The 17,999-nt window shown below is 37.3% G+C and overlaps 2 non-coding genes across 2 annotated transcripts; both read right to left on the bottom strand.

Moving 5' to 3' along the window:
* Positions 1-7,295: 7,295 nt before the first annotated feature.
* Trnar-ccu (transfer RNA arginine (anticodon CCU)) lies at positions 7,296-7,368 on the bottom strand. Its single transcript has one exon. It is a non-coding gene; the product is annotated as a tRNA-Arg (tRNA).
* Positions 7,369-8,584: 1,216 nt separating this feature from the next.
* Trnar-ccu (transfer RNA arginine (anticodon CCU)) lies at positions 8,585-8,657 on the bottom strand. The gene has a single exon. It is a non-coding gene; the product is annotated as a tRNA-Arg (tRNA).
* Positions 8,658-17,999: the final 9,342 nt, after the last annotated feature.

The following is a 17,999-nucleotide window of genomic DNA, read 5'->3' as shown; positions in this document are numbered from 1 at the left end:
TAAAATTAACGAAGCGATCAATTTAGATAAGTTGCCCAATTCCATTTTCTATGATGTTTTCATTTGCCGGTTTTCTTTGGTGGTATATTTGCCGTAACGGTGTCATGTTGGAACAAAAATATTACCATAAAATTATGACGTTATTTGCTAAAACTGATCTTTAATTCTAATATAAATGACATAAAATATTCCTTATATAACGTATAATAAGCTCTCAAGCAACCTCAATACTTAATAAGCCTCGTACTTTGATAAAAGTCACGAACGTCAAAAAGATCAATTTAAAACGACGTATTTCTCCATTATTTTGACAATATACGCATCAAACGACGACGAACACGGCCAGGCGTAGAAAAAAAATATGAGGGAAAGTGCATAGAAGACGGAACAGCATAAATGGAGGAAAACGAGAGGGAGAAAATGGAAATAAAGATGGAAAAAGGAACATCGGAATAGCTTTAAGGGTTGCGTCAACCGCCTTCCTTGTCGGTCTAGTCGACGCACCAACCTTCCTTATGGAGTCCTGTCGAGTCCGTAGCTAAGATAGTCCACTTTAGTACTGCGTGATAGCGGTAGTAGAGAGAGAGAGGAGAGAGAAAGAGAGGAGGAGAGAAGAGAGAGAGAGAGAGCACGCGACCTAAGGAGGGAGAGGGAGAGGGAGAGAGGAGGAGGGGGGGTGAGAGAGAGAGAGAGAGAGAGAGACCACGGAGGAGGGACGAGGCGCAAAGAGAGAGAGACCTAAGGAGGAGGAGGAGGAGGAGGAGGAGAGAGAGAGAGAGAGAGAAGAGAGAGAGAGAGAGAGAGAGAAGGGCTACGAAAAATGCTAGGCCGTGTTCGGGCCGTAGGGATGGGAGAGAGGAACGTTATCTGTTCATTTTTCTTCTTAATAAAACAATCACGTTTGTATTAGTTAATCAAGCAATCGATTAACAAATAATATATGGCTGCAGTGGTAATACACCTTTACTGTATAAGCATGCGTGGACGGAAACGCCTTTGTTTCATCTGGTAATTTAAAGCAAATAAAACCAGATTAATGGTTAAAGCACAATTAAGATATAAGGAAAATGTAATTGATCTCTCTCTGATGAATTTTCTGAGCTCTATTTATCTGTTCTTAAGTCGGCCACATAAAAAATATTATTCATTTGTACGATGTGATATCTAATAACGCCATTATAAACTACATCTTTCTCACGTTATTTGCGTTAATATCTACGTAAACAATTAGTTAACGAAACCTTTAATTAGCGTCACATCTTCTAGAGGTACTCCGTAATCCCCCTCGTTATCCAATATCGTGAAAAATGATAAAGTTACCGAAATAACAGCAATTTGCCGCAGCGATGACCGCAGTGCAGCAGATCAACTCGACGTTATGGGACGCTGTTGACCGAGAAGAAAAGCAGACCGCATTGTTCAAGTTCTCTCATTGCATCATAAGAAAGGGAAAAAGGTCTCGATAGAAAATGGATGCCGTCTTTAGGCGTGACTTCAAAAGACTCTCAAAATTCTGATTAAATTAGTCATTCAATTCAATTAACTATATTTTTTTAATGCAAGCAGTCGGGAAGGAGGGAGGGGGAGGCAAGTAGTGGACAGGTAGGGAGGGAGAGAGGAGGATGGAGAGTTGCCAGCTTTGTTTTGTTTTATAATATAATCAATATTCTTGTTTCAGAAGTAAACTGCAAGGTGATCATCGCAAGAAAAAGGTTACATTTGCTCAAAACATTCCAGCATATAATTACAGATAATGTTCATTTCTTCAAGACGTCTCAAAGTCACGCTCCTGTTAAATGAATAAACAAATAAATAAATTTTAAACATAGCAGGGATGGAGGAGGGGACTGTATGCGTGGTCTTCTCCCAATGGCCGAGTTTTAAAAACCTAGCAATATCATAAATAACTTTTTTCATTATGCCTAATGTATGTACGTACCTATATATTACATATATGTAAGTATCCAATGTAACAAGCACGAAGGAACACGTACTTGAGAGGATATCCTTAAATCCACGGTAGAAAGGTTTATATGAAACAGGGACTTGGAACAAGCACTTTCGTAGTATATTCTACATTTTCAAGTTCACACTGAATATAAAAGAAGTTGACAGGCCTTTATATATATACTAAAAGGTATGTCAACTTCTTTTATATTCAGTGTGATCTTGAAAATGTAGAATATATAACGAAAGTACTTCACTTATTCTACCATGGATTTAAGGATATATATGTATGTATGTATGTGCATACCTTAACTATATAAGAAACATTACTACATTTTGTTACTAAAGCACTATATACAAAAGCATTCTGCACAAACACATACACAGTAAGATTGTTCAACATTCTTTCCGACTCTGGACAAATGAACTTTGCATTAAAACTGATGCAATTGCTTTTGCTTACAAAAATTAAACAAAAAACGTTAAACACACGCAAATTACTCGGAGTCTTGGAGCACAATAATTGCGCATTTTTATACGCTCACAATGACCTAACTATCCGATCAAAGAAATTATGAGCTTGCAAATAGACAACAATATTTGGGCCTTTACTAATTTCTTCTCTCTTGCATCAAAACTCATTACCTTCAATTCTAAAATCAATACGCAATTCCCAAGTACGTCAATTCATCATTTAAAATTCGGAATCAACATGCAATTCCTACGTACGTCAGTCAATTCATCAGTTAAAATTCTAAAATCAACAAGAAATTCCAAGGTACTTCAATTCATCAGTTAAAATTCGAAATCAACACGCAATTCTTAAGTACGTCAATTCATCAGTTAAAATTCGAAAGCAACATGCAATTTCTACCAAGTCAATTCATCAACACACAATTCCCAAGTGCGTCAATTTATCAATTAAAATTCAAAATCAACATGCAATTCCTACGTACGTTATAATCCACCATCTGAACTCATAAAATCATCAGGGAATTGATTCTTAATCTGAACTTATAAAATCATCAGGGAATTAATTCCTAATTATTCCGAATTCATGTTTCATGGAATACAAGGCCCCACTCAAAGACGCCCTAATCACAGGTAAAAGAAAAGAAAAGAAAAGAAAAGGGGGGGGGCAGGTAACAAGGGCCCATTCAAAGACACCACGCCCCAATCACAGGTAAATTCTAAGGAAAAAGAGCAGATGACAAAGAGTAATTTTTACATGCAATAAAAAAAGGACTTTATCACGACACTTACCGATAGCGAAATGGAACTACTATATAGACAGAAATCAATCAGTAGATGGTCTCTCGAAGTGGCCCCCAATAATCCCCCTTTTATGGGGCTCTGTTGAAACACACTGCATCTAGCTCAACGCCGATTTGAGTTTCGCGATAAAGTGAGGAAGAGAGGAAGCAAGCAAGCAGCCAGAGTAGCAACAGCTTCGGACGCCTGTGAATAAATTTCGTTTCAATCATAAGATAATTTTGAACATCGCCAGAAGGACGAGATTCAAACTGTATCAAAAAGCGCCTATTTGTTCATTTTCTGTTTGCAGTCTTTAAAAGACAAAACTCATTAAAATACTGTGTGTTTTTGTGAAATTAGTTTTATATCTGCCGTAATCTTTAAAAAAGATGATTTACGTTTTCATTTCCCCATACATTCCTTTTCTGTATTTCCATAGAGACAGATATTTTTCATCATCATTTCTGTGCGAGAAATAAAGCAAAGTTCTACGGTTTATAGGATTTTCCTTTGATAAACACGCCTTATTTTGCAGGATGTAAGATAATATTTTGTATACCCCTACACACAAAGATAGCGAACCTCCTCCTACTCGTCCGTCTATTTTATCTATCTTTTTCTTTGCCTTTCAGCTTTTCCCATTTTCTATATGGGGTCGCTGTTTCTACTCAGCCTTCTCCATCTTGTACATTCCTCCGCCTTCCTTCCCCCCCGCCTGCCTCTCTCTCTCTCTCCACCGTCAGTCAGTTTGCGAAACGCGTCGCACCAACCCTGTGACGACACAAAGCGTCAAAAGTAGTGTGCATGAACAGAGGCCCATAAGCGCGCATGTTGCTCCTGTCAACAATACGCTGCCTTCTTTTTTTATTACTCTAGTAGGAGATCAAAGCTGTCTTGACTGGGGCGCGAATTTCTTCTTCTTCTCTTTCTTACTCGGTAATGTGACAGAAACATTCAATGTCATTTATTAATGCACATAAGCAAACGTACGAATGAATAAGAAGTGGTGCTTAATGCACGTAAGTACACGTACTAGTTAAACGTCTCACTAAACGAATGAATAAGAAGTGGTGATCTCATTTTTTTTTTTTTCCACCAAAAACTATCTTGGGGTTGATATATATATAAGAAAAAAAAGCAACATTCAATGTCGTAAGTAAACGTACGAGTTAAACGAATGAATAAGAAGTGGAGGTGTTTTTTTTTCCCATTTTTGCAAAAAATTATACTGGGGTTAGATAAAAAGAAAAAAAAATACAAATTAAAAATAACAGATTTTCGTGGCAATATTATATTTTATATATATATATATATATAATATTATATATATATATATATATATATATATATATATATATAATATATTTATATATATATATATATATATATATATATATATATATATATATATATATATATATATATATATATATATATATATATATATATATATATAGTGTGTGTGTGTGCTATAAGCAAATGCAAAGCGTTTCTAAAAAAAAAAAAAGCAGATTTTTCAAACAATTTACGTATATCATTAAATCCCGATTACTTTTAATTTCTGCCCATAATTCAGAAATGACGGTCATACGACGTCGAATATGGCCCCGAAAAATAATTGAGTAAAATTCAGTTTAAATTATTCATACCGAGTAAGTAAAACAAACATCAAAGGGACTATGGGTTCGATTAAATTTGAAATAAAGTAGCCAATATATATATATATATATATATATATATATATATATATATATATAACTTCCAGTTATTCATATATGAATTTTAAGATGAATATCCCTTTTTTTTTTTTTTTCCCTTTATCCTTCCGATTTAGATAACTGGGGTGAGAATGAAAGAATAAAAATTTAATTAAGTATATGATCAACGCACTCCGCCAGTTGGCTTCATGGGTCTCAATGGGACCCAAAACCACTTACTGTTAAAATAAATATATAAATATATATATATATATATATATATATATATATATATATATATATATATATATATATATATATATATATATATATATCATAATAACTTTAATAATCCACCAATAAGTAACTTCAAAAATTTTTCCTTTTTACTGTTAACAAATATTTAAAAAAAGGAAAAAAAAATTTATAACTAAGGCTCTGGTAAAGTACGATACTTGAAATAAAAAAAAAATAGATGTTCACATGTCCGCAACTCATAATAAATTTACTTTCAAAATTATTCGATTAAAGTAGTAAAGGGTTGAGAGTGCCCGTTAAAATCAACGGCGCCCCCCCCCCCCCCCCCAACGCCGGCCCCCTACTCCACACACTACATATCAAGTACCTCCCAGTTCACTGGTTTGGTTAAAAGTCACACATGGAATACTGGTTCAAAAGGAAGGAGACGAGAGATCTGTTACATTTTGAAAATTGAAAGGAAGAGAAAATCTCTCTCTCTCCCTCTCTCCATATGGAGGTCTCTCGTAGGTAGAACATATCAAATCTTTTAATGCTTTGAAGCTGCAACGTTTGAGTTTTTCAAGCAACTGTAAACTATTTGTTAATCTAAGTTACGCGTTCGTTGTTCTAAACAGGAGCGCTTTATACCAGTATGTTCCAACCAACGCTTTCGAACAATTTTCGAATGACTATAGGTAACTCATTTGCATACAGTAACGTAATACTTACTCATTACTACTTCCTTCCAGCCCCAACCCCAACCCCCCTCCCAACCAGTAACAGACAGGATGAAGTGCCCCTCCCACCTAAAGGACTGAAAAAAAAAAAAAAATTTCAATGTTACCCGAGTGTAGAACATGCATGTAACTTATTTCAAAACACAACTGCACTCCCATACCAAAACGAGTAGATAAAATGCCTTAAAATTACTCGTGTATTCATGTATGTATACAGTATAGTGCGTACTGCAATTGCAGCCATTTGCATGTACACGAGAACTGCATTGCCTCATATACTGACAAAGTTGGCAGAAGAAGACCGTTGTCAAACCATTGGCTCACAACAGAGCAACATAAACACGACGAGAATTCCGTTCATCAATTACGTTTCACTGCATGAGAAGGCTCGTGTGTCAAGATAAAAAAAAAAAAAAAAAAAAAAAAAAAAGACCACTGGAGTATATTCAAAGGAAAAAATAAAGAATAGAAGGCCACTGGGGTCTATTCAAAGGAAAAAATAAGAGAAAACATTAACTATCTACCCGAATTATAATTCATATAGAAACTGGGGATAATTTAAGAGAATTCAGCAGCACAGGGAACAAATCTGGGTGTGGCCACATCCCCAAATTTGAAGGACGGTCATCCACACCCACGTCACCCTTACTCGTCTGTGATGGCTGATAGCCCTGTATAAATCAGATCACTTCGTACCAATTTACACGTCAGATATTGAGAGAGAGAGAGAGAGAGAGAGAGAGAGAGAGAGAGAGAGAGAGAGAGAGAGAGAGAGAGAGAGAATCACTAATCTCGTTACCGAGCCAAGATTCACGATCTTATCCATTATTCAATTAGGTTCATAAATTTAGTTTATCTCTGAGCCAACCATTATTGATACAGTGACAAAACCAATCCCTTTTCGTGTACTAATTAACTCCAGTAAACTCTTACATCATTCCTTTGTTTTGGATCAAAATCCTCTTCATTTTTTCTCAACAAAACCGTGGAATGTTTAGGTCAATCAAATGTGACGCAGCAGTGCAACTCTTCTTCGTTCAGAAGAGCGGTTGGAATCTGCGTCTGATCGAAACCAACCAGCCTTTGCAATACGCTCCGCGAAGGAAGAGAGTTTGTGGACCCAAGCGAATGCTTTAAAGCAAAGCACCACTACAGACAGTTACTCGACAGTCATGAGATCATATCTACAAAGCGAAAGCTTAAAAGATCTTTACGGTTCAAGTAAAAAAAAAAAAAAAAAACGAAAAAAAAAAAAAAATCTACAAACCACAGCTCAGGCAGACAGATCACCATTGCCAAAGAACAAAAAAAAATATTGGGACAACAACTATATATATAGAATATTGAAGTTCAATTCATGGAAGCAAGACAGAGTGAGTGAGGTAGAGGGAAAAAACAAAAAAAAGAAAATAGTTCTCGCAACCCCTGGGGGGACTCGAACCCCCAATCCCTGGCTTAGGAGGCCAATGCCTTATCCATTAGGCCACAGGGGCGAGTTACGGAATGAGAGCTCTCTAAAGTAGTTCATTGGCAAACTACGTTATTTTTACGTGGTTTTCTCCCGTCTTTGTTAGTTTTTCGCTATTGTTCTTCGTTCTTGGACGTCTCTTTGTTGTTTTTACTGTTCGTTTCCATTTGTTTCCGTTGTACTTCCTTCGGCATTGATACTTTTGTGCATAGCTCCTGACATCTTCACAAGGTGAACGGAATCCGGTCTCACAAAACCGTCGAACGAACGAAGAAACCTTTATCCGCAAAACCCCTCATTTTCGACTGGATTTCCACATGGCCGAGAGTAGGTCTAAGTGCGACGTCCCACCGGCTGAGGAATGAATAATGACAGCGAAATGTAAACCGGAGCGAGAGACGAAAATAACATCGGCTGCAGCGCCAGTCCTCCGAAAATCAATAGGAACGGAGGACGAGAGAGGCAACAGGTCCAAGCTGATTCGGAACCGGCGGCAAACGAAGCTCCGAAAACGGGTTCACGAGCGCGAACCTCTTTTCGACTTGGAAAAACGGATTTAAATGGATGTATTTCGCTTTAAACTTTGCGAAATTGATTTAGTATTGTCTGAAACATAAGATATAAGGAAAACTCTACTTGCAAATCTGAAACCTCTACTTGAAAAACTGTTGTAACACAGATATTAAGTAGCATTCGATGGGAAGTCGACTCACCCAGTAGTCTCGGGTTTGGTAACTGAAGCAGCGGAGCTGTGCCGTTATTTCTAAACGAATTTTCGAATAATACATGAGTTTGTGTAGTTATAATGAAAACATTTTGTAATTTGAATTTATTCCTGATGACGATTACTTGAAACTGCATGACAATTACATTACAAAGCTCTTGTATCACTAACTTCACTTAAGTAAATGTTGATCCATATGAACACTTTAAAAATTATATTAAACCCGACTATAGTTCAATATGTACGTCATAGGACTTTTATCCTTTGAATACATCGTTATTTGGGAGATAAATAACCATTAAAGCTCACATGTTTAGGTGCAAAAACATTTGGAAAATTCCCCTGGACAAACTCGGTTTGGCACCACTGCTCAAGCAAGCATCGTTGCGAGAAGTTCCCCCAAAAACGTTTATTTTTTAAAAGCGAACAACACTAGTCATCCAGCCTAGCACCGAAACCTGCATTAGACCGATGACTGAAAATCAAATTAAAAACTAACATTGACTAAAATAACCGAAACCCCTGGGGGGACTCGAACCCCCAATCCCTGGCTTAGGAGGCCAATGCCTTATCCATTGGGCCACAGGGGCCGCCTGTGAGACTAGCTATTGTCGAGGTCCCATTCCGTAAGTCATTTTAGGGGTCGATTTTTTTTTTCCTTTCTTGAACTGGACGATGTCGTCCTAACCAACAAGAAACTGAAGAGATACAATTTCTATTGTAACGCTTTACCAGGACGTCGTAGCTTGCATGTCTTACGCATATGCAACTATTACGCAACACCGAGCCTTTGCTTTCATAAGCTAACGCGAGGGTCGTTAAAAATAGGGTCCTAATTACCTGGCAATTTTGTTTATTGCTGGAAAGCATGAGGTCTCTTTGAAAGCGTCATTCGTTTGTTCATCTCAATTTTTCTAAGGCTTGGATGGGCTTATCTGGCCTTTAATAAACGATCAGTTTATTGATTATTTCAGGTTTGCGAATGCAAAAACATTTTTCTGAAAACCTGAGAAAATCGTACAGATTTAGACGTATTTACATCCAGAACGACTCACAGAATCTAGAACGGCTTTCAATATACGTTTGAAATATTAACTACAATGCCATAACACTAGATAACAGCCTCGAAGGACTTCACGAATCTAGTGAAATATTAACTAGACCATACCACCCGAAATTGACCTAAAATATCAGCTGGAATTCCTTGATATTTTGGGGAATAATTTGAAATCTTACCCAAACCGACTTAAATATAGGTGTTGCTATGGCTTGTTACCTACTCCGGAGGCGCTAGCACTAAAGACCGTTATAGTAATTGTAAAGCAGATGGCCGCACGAAGATATTGCTTATTAATATAATTTGTCGACCGCACAATATAAAAATGGGTGTATACAATATTCTGCTCTCCAAGGGGCTAGTGTTAAACACGGCGTCCCAAGGAGCTTCCGCCGTGTTTTTAGTACTAGGGCCTCGCAGCAGGCCACAGTAGCACCTATTTATTTATAGACTCATTTATTAACACGGCATATCTTGAAATTGTACATGAAAGCTATTTACTGTTGGTTCTTTATTTCTAGCTACCTAATGCGATACAATATCTAAAATTACCTGAAATATCTATATAATGACAGTTCATAGTACCCCGATTAGCTTAAAATGACATTTGGAATAAAAGCAGTAATACACATTCTTTCAATTTACCACTTTGTTCAATTTACCAACCTCTGAACGTAAGCAAAATACACTATCTAGTAAAATTACTGAACGGTTCTGTCTAATGAAGAACATTGTTCAGTTGTATAATTTGCAGCTTTATAGGATTTAATTTTTTACATCAATAATTCCCAAGAATAATTTCAAAACATCAGTGGTAGGTTATTTGTAACTTCAGCATATATCTACACTCTAAAATGGACAAACTATCTATATAAGACGAAAATTCATTATACCAATGAGACTAATATATACTCCCATTATTATTATTAATAATATATAACCTTTGCAGCGTCCCTTCGGCTCCTAGTTGCAACCCCTTTCATTCCTTTTACTGCACCTCCACTCATGTTATGTCTTCCACCTTGCCATCCAACCCGCCATCCTAACAATTATACCTAATTATGACGGTCGTATTTAAAATATATCAAATGCATTGAATTGCTCTGCATATTCTAGTCAATATTCCACGATAGTGATGGAGATCTGGTGCTGGTAAAGTATTTTGCCTAAAGTAAAACTACCAAGCAATGGAAATATTAAGTACTTACAATGACACGACTGTCATTGAAGAGGACTGTCCCTCAACAAATCGCAGTTCTCGGTTGAGAAGCACTGGATCCTGGAGGTCCACACCAAGTGTTTAGTATGCCTATTTATTTCACTCACTCTAATCTGTGGCATTTTGTTTTAGGCCTAGTTACGAATGATTGACAAATGATGGTAAGTGGGGTATTTCTAAATAAGCATTCCGCATCGTTCGTCCCCGCGAATACGAAAGCCACCAGGAATTGGTGCGTCAAATGTATTTCGCAGTGTTTAGTCCGAGACCCTGGGGGTTAATTACAGTCGTCCGAATAAATATTACTTAAAATTCTTTTTCAGGAGGTAAAACTGCATAGAAAAACCGCAACTGCCATAGTCTAGGCCGCCGCAGAATAGGTAGTAATATACTAGTTCTACCAAATTACTAGGCCTATTGCACGAATCGAAGCGCCATCAGTCTAGCCTATACCTTGCTAATATTAATCTTCGGCAGAGGCGAATATCTACGGTGAATTTTACTACGCTCGAAAACAAAATAAATGTATTCTTGGACATATAAGTTACACAATAGGCCTAATATCTTCGGTAAAGAGCTTATTCACCCCGATGCAACCCCACCGCATAGGCTAATCCTACGGCCAGTCACACGCTTCAGTAATGGTTACAAGAGCTTTTTAAAGTGCCAAGGAATTGGTGCTTGACGGTGGGTCACCTTATATATCCAATGACCAGTCCAAATGCTGATGCTTTGTTGTTGTTGAAGTTGAAGCTGGCCATATGCCAGCACGGCCTCTTGCAAATAGTAGAAATGCTAATGCACTTACATGGCCTCGATACCACTGTCGTCTTTCACTTATTTTCCCACCCTGATTTAACTTCGGATTACATAACGGTTAAATCTTACACTTATTTCGTACTTAACTTGGTTTCTATGTCACTTAAATCTCCGTACCACAGCGGCATGATCAAGTTCGCCTAACAACGTCAACTGACAACTGATGACTGGTGAGTGCCTGAGTGAGTGGTCAGGCAGTAGTAACTTATTTCCAGGTTTCCATAACTGGATATAAGCGCATGCGCATTACAGGGAATTGGTAGTTAAAGACACGTCTCGTGCGCGTACCGTGCGCTTTCTGCCAACCTGTATGGTGATTCGCTTGCTACCCAGGTTGGCCTAATAATGCCATTTTTTGTGGCATGGAATTTAATTACAATTATACGGGTGTAGATATATAGAAAATGCCAGTTAATACAAATTTAACGATTTTCCAGAGGCTGCCACAGCCAGACCTTCTTGAATGGGTGTAATACGTAGCAACACCTATGATCAGTGTTGCCAATAGGTATGTGTTTACCCTCCAAACTGGGTATAAGACTTACACAAAACCGGGGAAGTGTGTGAAATTATCGTATCTATTTGTAGTATATATACACATTAGAGCAATTTTATCATTATTGCATTACTATGACAACTAGAATTCATGGAAACAGTTTGTAAATGCATCGACGTATGTGTGAAGCTCCACTAAATTGGCAACAATGCCTACGACCCTGCCTACGACATAGATGGTTCTCGGCCGTAAGGGAAAAATTATGCAATGAGAAATTAGCGTGGATGGTCCTGGCTTGAGCGACAATGGGTCATAAGGACACCCAAGTCCCGGATAACCCAGCCTCCAAAATGAAAAAAGATTAGTCATTATTCATAAAACAACATAACTTTAAACACTGGTAGTGCCCAGGTGCCAAGACCACGAAAGGGTATTCGGTAAAAACGCTACGGTTAAATTTAGACCTCTGAACTGAAATAAAATCAGGTTTGGCGTAATTTTAAGTCAGTCGTATATAAGCAATTGAATCTAATTCCCGTCATTTAAACTGAGAAAGCTATTTTTTTTAACTAGGCTTAAAATGATTATATATATAATTTGGACGGCAGGAGTCTTAACAGCTGCCTGCCCATATACTAGTGAACAATAATAAACAAATAAATAGGACTAGGGGAATATATGTATATATACAATGGAATTTACGTAAGAAAAGTTATAGTAACCTCCCCACCCCAAAAAAGAAAAAAAAAAACCTGGGTAATAAATCAGCTAATGTACTACATAAACTGAAACTAATTTATTATATTACTGTTGTTATTATTGGAGCTTACATCCCTCTCAAAAGAAACTTACACAAGTCTGAAATCAAATTAACAAATAAAACTATTTCCTAAAAAATATGAAAATTTATTTTCAAACGATTAAAACAATTTCAAGATGATAATGAATTTGGAAAAAAGCAGCGAATAAATTTGTATAGACGCCAGCCCATGATTTTGTGTTTAGACTAAAGAAATACCATCCTCTCTCTCTCTCTCTCTCTCTCTCTCTCTCTCTCTCTCTCTCTCCTCTCTCTAAAGGAATAGCCAATACCCTAAACCAAACTACCCTCAAACGTGGGCAAACTATCAGTCATCAAGTAGTTGTTTATTCACTTTACCGTTTGTTTTCGAATGGCCCCCACCCCGCCAACTTCCAACAAATCAAACGCGTACAAAAAAATATTATAAAAAATGTATGTATGGTAAAGCCTCAAGATATGAGATGAGCTCGTGGAATATATCCTCACGTGTTGCCAAGAGACGAAATGATGTCTCTTATGATTCCCTGTCGAGGAGAGGGATGTGGTATACTCTATTTTCGCCACTGAGGACCGATCGGCGGCAGGCCGGGGCGTTCACAGCTAGATAGAGCCTCTCTCTCTCTCTCTCTCTCTCTCTCTCTCGTGTACCGCAACGTAGTCGGCAACGTTCTCTTTCGTATATGGATATGGCTAACGTTTTCTATTGTGAAGCAACCCGGTAGATATTAGGCGTAACTAAGCCATTCTGTTGTCATGAGGATGTTTCTAACAGACGGGGATAATAAGATTTACAAAAAGCTGATGCTAGAACTGACAGAAGAGCACCCAGTGGGATGGTGAGAATATAGGACATAGAAATCAAATTACTGAGAGTGAATAATAGCTCCCAAGATGAAAATGAAAAATGATTTAGGTGGAATGAGTAGAAGGGAGAGTGATTGGTTTGGAGTATTTAAAAGGCCTCAGACAACGTTGTTATTTATAGAGTCAAAGTGCTTCCTGAAGCCAAGAACGAGTAGATGTGAGAAAGTGATGAGAATGGTTCAAGAAAAGAAAATGTACGTAGGTGCAAAGTAGCTTGATGAGAAAATGAGTTGTGAACATTGTGTGGAATTGGGTACAGTACGGAGAAACTGAAAGACTCAAACAAGGTTAATTCGTACAGGACCTTGAAAGACAGAAAGCTACGGTTTTCCGTATCTCTATTTACTTCGTTTCATAATATACATTGGTCAGGGGAACTTATTATAATGATAATCATTTATCTCGACCTTTGTTGTTATAGTTTCCTTTATGGTGGAAAATAAAATACAAATTAATTCAGGATAGTGTAAACAAGAAGGATGATGAATGGAATAGAGCAAAGAAAGAATAAGTAAAAAACAGTCTATTTTCAATCTTAGAAAAATATATTTTTCTTGAAGAAACTCTGAAAACTTTGTCAAAATTCCTTTCGTATTGTTTCCCCTATGACCAAAAATTTCTGCCGTTTCACGCAACTTGTTGACCCCATCTCTTCCTCCCCCCCTCTCTCTCCGTCCCCAAAAGAGAGAACCCCACGTGTGAGAGAGAGAGAGAGAGAGAGAGAGAGAGAGAGAGAGAGAGAGAGAGGGTTCACACAGCATAGCTGCCGGTTTCTCCATATATGAGAATAAGTAGACGAAACCTCCTATAGAATAGACCTATTTCCGAGCGATATAAGCTATATAGGCCCCCTTACTATCTAGGAAAAAAGAAACGTTCTATAGAATCCACGAGGTCTATAGATTCCCATAGACCAAGTACATGTACTGTGACCAGCCCTGGCAACAGGGCTTCATAAGATGTGGTCGTTCCCTTGGAGTACTTTCGAAGTCTATTTCAAGGTCGTGTGGAAGTACTCCGAAGGTAGATGAACCCGATAGTGGGTAGACGGGCGTAAAAATCGCCCGAAACGGCGGTTTTTGGACGCCCAGGGGCGATCTTGGGCGCGCAAATAATGACGGTTGGTGCCAGAAAGCATTTCACGGCCCCTTTTCTCGATTCCCTACTTTGAAAAGTAGATTTTGGGTGGTAGATTACGAAGTGTGAGGGAGTAGAATAGGTAGAGAGGGAGATGGCGTGGGTGTTGGGGTGAGGGGAGGAGAGAGAGAGAGAGAAAGCGCGGGAGAGTGAGAGAGTCGCGGCGCTGGAGGAGAAATGTACTAAAATGCTAGAGAGAGAGAGAGAGAGAGAAGAGAGACGGCTCACTGCTTTTGGGTGTTTAGTAGTACATCTGATGGATCGTTTCTTTTGTGATCATCCATTAATCAATGCACAAGCGTTTCTGTAGACAACTTAATAAACAATTACATTAATTCAGTTTGAAATAATGAGTAGAGAGAGAATATAAGATATAGACATAGAGGAGAGAGAGAGAGAGAGAGAGATTTCGAAAGCGTAGAAGCAGCAGCATGCATACACACATACACACACACACAACACACACACACGCACGCATTGCTAAGGGAACATAGGGTGTCATATCCCTAACACTGAAACAGCAGCGCATAAACCGGCATGTTCCTCCTTATATACTCATGAAGCGCCCGGTTGCGTAACAAATGCCCATAATGGATGATTATTATCGCCTGTGATGAGATCTGCGTCTTCCTTTGCGCGTGTTTGTTTTGCTTTTGTTTGTGTAAGGAGTAGGAGATTCCGCCTGTTTATTGTGTCGTGTGTAGCTCGAATGTTTACTTTAAGTTTTGTTGGCTAACGCAAGTCGTTATGAGTCACGCAATGGAAGAAAATAGCAAATTAAATGCATTTATTATTTGTTCTAAACGGCCATACATGATTTTGATTAGTTAACGTATGGCACGTGCTTTGTACGCCTAGTTAATTAATCGTATAAGCTATGTATATTTACAAGAGAGACAGACAGACAGACAGAATTGAATAATCTCTCGGACACAGCCAATTAAAGAAAACGGAAATTTTTGTCATGAGAGAAAACGGTAGTCTAAATATGGGTGACTAAATTTTTATATTTTATTCAAGTCTGTATCAGTTTTTCTCCTTCGAGTACACCTTAATTTAGAAAAACTCGATTTTTCCACTGCATTAAGACAATATGGATTCATTATTTTTCATAATTTTGTTAAATATTTAGCAGAATTCGCAATATAGTTATTAATTTTATCTCATTACTCCGTTATAAGTTTATTGATTTCTCCTACCAGTGTGTAGCTGGGCCTAGTTACGCGTAATTCGACAAATAACAATAGCAAATATATTGCCTGTTAATTTGCAATTAAAAGATACTCAGCATTAATATTCTTAGATCTTACATAATTGATAGTTTCGTCAAGCAATACCATTTCATGCAAAAGGAAAGTTATATATAATCTGTAAAGAACTCACTGACTGAATATCTATCTAGCCTGTAAACTTGGAGAGTATCAAATATTGGAAGTTATCAGGGCTACGAAATTATTATCAACTAGAATGTTCTTGAAGAATATTATCCTATGACCTTTCAAAGTAAAAGATGATGTGAGTTCATATATCAAAATATATAAAATTAACAATTTGAAATATAAAGGATCATCAAAATTGTCAAATGGTTTAAAAGAACGTCTAATATTTTAACATATCTTTCAATATTAGCAAAGTAAAAAAAATGACTACAAAAACATTTAACAGAAATTTGTCCCTTTCAAAGTCACAGGACCCCCAAAATTTCAAAAATCTACGAAGAAAAATTCTCTAATAACTACAAAAAAAATTTCACCAATGAACTACAAAGTTCAAAGCAATCAATATGACTCAAGTTCGGGTCCAAAATTCAAAATTTCCAGCTAATGTGACTAAATCACCGATACTTATACTTAAGCAGGTTTAAAAGTACTTAAGTGCGATCCTTCACGTAGATACTTAAAAGACACTTCACCAGTCACTACTATCGACAAAACAGAGCCAAGTTTATCGAAATATTCACTTAAAATGCCTATATACTCGGTTTTTTTCCATCTGTCCACCCACCTGTGGTGTTTGCGTATGGTAACACTGCGTTCCAGGCTTTAGATAGTTACATTTAGCTTACATTCAACAATAATAACAATATCCTATTTTGAATATTAACGGTGTAATTCGCATACAGTAAATTATTAAAACTCTTTTCAGTTGCAAATGTACACCCAGATATCCTTTTATTTACCAAAAACTTACACAAAGCGTAACTATCTAAAGCCCAGGACGCAGTGTTACCATACGCAAACTCCACAGGCGGGTAGACATATGGAAATAAACAGAGTGTAACGGCTGCTATGAGATTCAGGGTCTCTGTAACACGGTTTTTTGGACTTTGCTCCTTGTCAAAGCATCGGATGTAGCTGAAAGTTGACATATGTATATTTTACAACCACACACAAATTTTGTCAGCATTATCAATAACCTAAACCCGATAGTTTTAATTTTTATAGAGTAAAAATGATCTAGCCGACGCCATGGCCAATGATTACGAGCCAAGATTCGAAAAACATTCATTACGTAAGCAAGGTAAACATCGTTTTACGAAATGTTGCCCCACCCATCCACCAGACAGAAACTCCATCGGCTCTGAAACCCAAAGACTTTATGAATGGCGGAACGATACATAGATGTGGGTGGGGTATCAGTGCTAGCGTAGTAATACTACTGTAGCAGTAATGCCGCAACAGTATAGCAGTAATATACATGAATTAAACGTTTAGGCCAACTGCTGGGATCCTTGAGGATCATTTAGCACTTCTAGCAACTACTCGAGAAATTAGTTTTTATAGCCAGAAGTTAAATTTTCTAATCCAACAATGCCCATGGTAGCCTTCAGTGTTATCCTGAATTATAACGAGGCGAAAGTTGGTGGAGCCTCATGAAGTCATCATTCTGACGATAATTATTGGTGAAGGTTTAAAGCCAATATACGGTACCGGCTATTTTTTTTTTTTTTTCAGTATATAAGTAGACAGCCAATAAATAAAAATTGCTTGACATTGGATATAGGAGTTATCAAATCAAGCTTGTCTACTATGCTTTTGAAAATTACCAACTATTCCCTACATCTTCCCAATCTGATTGTGACCGATAAAGTAGACTGTAATTTCTTAGGAAACCTATTTTGGGAGTTAGACTAATAATCGAAGTGTTTTTGTATTTATTAACATATTTTGTTGGTTTGTTCATTATGACAATTATCAGTGGAGAGGTTCCAGAGTTCATAAAGGTGTACTGCTTTGCTTGTATTTAAATTTGTATGTCATTGTTGCCAGAGGTTTAGCCTTCGTTACGTATAGCCAATCATCCATCGAGAAAGAGGGAAGAAATGCTATCATTAGTTACGTAACGAGTGCGTTCGAAACCTTTTCTCTGAGTAAGTTGGTCCGTCTTCAAAAAAATTACTTTTACATTATAAGTACCAAATTTATTCAACCTACGTAATGCAGAATACAGTCAAAATTTATGTGTAGATATAATATGTATTCTGAATAAGCGTTATATTTATGAAATGCATAAATAAAAAGTTATTGCGAAAAAACCC

Source organism: Macrobrachium nipponense, chromosome 23, assembly GCF_015104395.2.
Source record: "Macrobrachium nipponense isolate FS-2020 chromosome 23, ASM1510439v2, whole genome shotgun sequence".
NCBI lineage: Eukaryota > Metazoa > Arthropoda > Malacostraca > Decapoda > Palaemonidae > Macrobrachium > Macrobrachium nipponense.
This window is presented reverse-complemented; position numbering and strand designations above follow the sequence as displayed.